The following is a 3,940-nucleotide window of genomic DNA, read 5'->3' as shown; positions in this document are numbered from 1 at the left end:
AGTGGATGGAGCAGGGGGAGGGAAGGGGAGAACATGATTGGGTAGGGAAAAGGACTGAAACCCTGAGGGCTAGCAGAAAGAATGGAAACAGGCAACCTCGGAAGGTAGGAGTTGGGGGGGGGAACCCTCCAGAATGTACCAGAGACTTGGGAGGTGAGAGATTCTCAGGACTCAAGGGGAAGGACCTTAGATGAAATGCCTCGCAGTGAGGAGAGGAAACTTGTAGAGCCCACCTCCAGCAGGAAGACAGGGCATCAAGTGAGGGATGGGACTGCCATCCCACAGTCAAAACTCTGACTCATAATTGTTCCTGTCTGAAGGAACTTTGGGGATGGATATGGAGAGGAGCCTGAGGAAAAGAAGGTCCAGTGACAGATCCAAGGTGGGATCCAGCTCAAGGGGAGATCCCAAGGCCTGACACTATTGCTGAGGCTATGGAGTGCTCACAAAATGGGACCTATCATGACTGCCCTCCGAAAGACTGAAAAAGCAGCTGAAAGAGTCAGAGGCAGATATTTGCACCCAACCAATGGATAGAAGCTGCTAACCCCTATGGTTGAATTGGGGATAGGCTGGAGGAAGATGAGGAAGATGGTGACCCTGTAGGAGGACCAGTGGAGGTCTCTCAGACATTGAGCCACCAACCAGGGAGCATACACCAGCTGATATGAGTTCCCTGACACATATACAGCAGAAGACTGCCAAGTGTGGGTTCAGTCAGAGAAGATGCACCTAACCCTCAAGGGACTGGGGGCCCCAGGGTGTTTAGAGGTCTGGTGGGGTAGGGGTTGAGGGGTGGGAACATCCTTGTGGAGACAGGGGTTGGGGAGGAGATATGGGATGTGGAACAGTCAGAGGGTGGACCGGGAGGGAAATAAAATCTGAAGTATAAATAAATAAATAAATAAATAAATAAATAAATACACGCTAGATCGAAATCATTTTAGAGAGGCTATAGTATTGTATGGCTTGAACTCTCCATTTGTTAAAGAAATGTTAAATAACTGGGCTACACAGAATAGGGTCATCACCTAAGATTGGAAAGGTTTGGTGCCAGCTGTAGTAGAAGCTGGACAGCAATTACAATGGTTGTCATGGTGGAAGCACAAAGCCACAAAAATAGAACAACAGAATATAGCAAGGGGGATAAATACAAAAGACCACCTGCTTGGTGAAGGACATGATGCTGATTTACAGGAATAAATCCGATCTGATGATGGCATACTTGAACAATGTTGTGTTGTGGCTTTCAAAGAATATAATAGAGGAGCCAGGGGGAAGGGGAACTACCTTATTTATGAAGGAATACAGGGACCTACAGAAGCATTTACTGATTTCTTACAGAGATTGTGTTCAGATGTAATACAGCCATATCAGACCCTGAAATTAGTCATTGATATAAATATTGGCTTTTGAAAATGCAAATACTGAATGTAAGAGAGCAAGTAAACCATAGAAAGCTCGAGGAGCCCCAGTAGACAAATGGATAAGAGAGACAACTGGTATTGATTTTCAGGAACATCATGCTAATTATCATATTTATCATAATTATCATAGGACAGACCAATTGTAAACTCTTAATGATTTTCAAAAATAATTGGAGATATTATTTGGCTGAGGCCTACAGTTGGACTAAGTACATATGAGTTAAGTAATTTGTTTCAAACATTACAAGGAGATTCCAATATAAACAGTACAAGATGTCTAAGAGTTAAAACAGAGAGTCTACTCTTATAGAACAAAGACTGCAAGAGGCGTATGTGAATAGAATTGATTCTAAACTTGATTGTATTCTGGTCATTTTACCTTCAACTCATTCTCCTATTGGGCTCATTATGCAAAAAGAAGATAGTATTAATAAATGGATTTTCTTTACTCATAAACAAAATAAGAAATTAGAGACACATAGAAAAATTTCTGAATTGATTATAAAATATAGAATAAGATGATGCCAATTGTCAGGAACAGATCTGACCCAAATCGTAGTACTTCTTACAAATGCAGAGATTGTCATTAAGGGTGATCAATGAGGATTGACAAAGAGCTTCTAGTGATTAATTGGACAAAATTAAAAACAAATACAAGAAAAGCAAACATATATAGTTTATAAAAAGAACTAATTGGTCTCTTCTACATATAGTAAAGAGAACACCAATTTCAGAGGCACCAACATTTTATACTGATGTATACAAGATGGGGATGGCAGGTTATAAATCAGACAAAATAAGCACGGTGCTCAAATGTCCATATACATCAGTTCAAGGCCACTCTGCGCCCATCCCTTCCACCTTGGAGGCGGCCTGAGCCTCTCCGAGTGGCCACATGCGCTTATGCGCGCCGGCGGGACGGCCCTCCCAGTGACGCTACCTCGACTCGGAGCGCTTCGGCTGTAGCTTGCCCATCTCCTGCTCTCCCAGTCCGGCGTGATGGCTGCCGCGGTGCCTAGCGCTGTTTCCTTCTCCCCACTACTGTCCGTTCTCCTGGGCCTGCTGCTCCTCTCTGCTCCGCATGGCGGCAGCGGCCTGCACACGAAGGGCACCGTTCCCTTGGACACAGTCACTTTCTACAAGGTCATTCCCAAAAGCAAGTTCGTCCTGGTGAAGTTCAACACCCAGTACCCCTATGGAGAGAAGCAGGACGAGTTCAAGCGTCTGGCTGAGAACTCAGCCTCCAGTGATGATCTCTTGGTGGCAGAGGTGGGGATCTCAGACTATGGTGACAAGCTGAACATAGAGCTGAGTGAGAAGTACAAGCTGGACAAAGACAACTACCCAGTCTTCTACCTCTTCCAGGATGGGGACTTTGAGAATCCTGTCCTGTACAGTGGGGCAGTTAAGGTTGGAGCCATCCAGCGGTGGCTAAAGGGACAGGGAGTCTACCTGGGCATGCCTGGATGCCTGCCTGCATATGATGCCCTGGCAGGCGAGTTCATCAAGGCCTCCAGAATAGAGGCCCGCCAGGCTATCTTGAAACAGGGGCAGGATGGCCTCTCAGGTGTGAAGGAGACAGAGAAGAAGTGGGCTAGCCAGTACCTGAAGATCATGAGGAAGATCTTGGACCAAGGTGAAGACTTTCCAGCCTCAGAGATGGCCCAGATCAGTAAGCTGATTGAGAACAAGATGAGTAACAGCAAGAAAGAAGAGCTGCAGAAGAGCTTGAACATCCTGACTGCCTTCTGGAAGAAGGGGGCTGAGAAGGAGGAGCTGTGGTGGGCGCAAGGGTTTACAAGGGCTTGCTGGGGGCGGGAAGGGAGAGCTAGCTACTTGCTGGCTGTGGGGCCCCTGTAGGGTGGAAGGGGCAATGGAGTAAAGCAGTCCTGAGCCAGAAACCGAGCCCTGAGTATGCCTGAACACTCATGCTACTGAGACCATACTTAGGACATCCCTTGAGCCAGTCTGTGGAGAGAGCCTGTGTGCTCAGTCAAGATGGCTGGTGAAATGCCCCCGCAGGAGTTGGTGCTATAGAGGAAGGTACTGCCCAGGTCCTTGACAACTATAATTCTGAACAAATAAAAGTGTGTTTTGGTTTATTAAAATTTAAAAAAATACATCAGTTCAAAAATCAGAATTGTATGCTCTCCTTATGGTATTGCTACATTAACATAACCACTGACTCTTTATATGCACAAAGAGTTGTTTTACATGTAGAGACTGCTGAATTTGCATTTGGTAATAACTCAGAACTAACATTATTTATACAATTGCAACAAGCCACAAGAAATAGAAATTACCCATCATATATTACTCATATTCAGTCTCGTACAGGTTTGCCAGGTCCATTAGCTGAAGGAAATAATGAAACTGACTTATTGCTAATAGGAAATGTGTTAGAAACCTCAAAATTTCATGGAAAAAAAAACCTCATCATACTGATGGGGAAAGGTTTGAAGAAAAAAATTTTCATCACTTGGCAACAAGTCAAAGAAATAATTTTTAAAAAT

General features: G+C 44.7%; 1 pseudogene; it reads left to right on the top strand.

The window, feature by feature from the left end:
* Window positions 1–2,426: 2,426 nt before the first annotated feature.
* LOC114629002 lies at window positions 2,427–3,287 on the top strand (annotated as a pseudogene).
* The last annotated feature ends 653 nt before the right edge of the window (window positions 3,288–3,940 follow it).

Source organism: Grammomys surdaster, unplaced genomic scaffold (genome assembly GCF_004785775.1).
Source record: "Grammomys surdaster isolate TR1022 unplaced genomic scaffold, NIH_TR_1.0 276, whole genome shotgun sequence".
NCBI classification, from domain to species: domain Eukaryota; kingdom Metazoa; phylum Chordata; class Mammalia; order Rodentia; family Muridae; genus Grammomys; species Grammomys surdaster.
The sequence above is the reverse complement of the archived record's forward strand: the minus strand, read 5'-3'. Positions and strand labels throughout refer to the sequence as shown.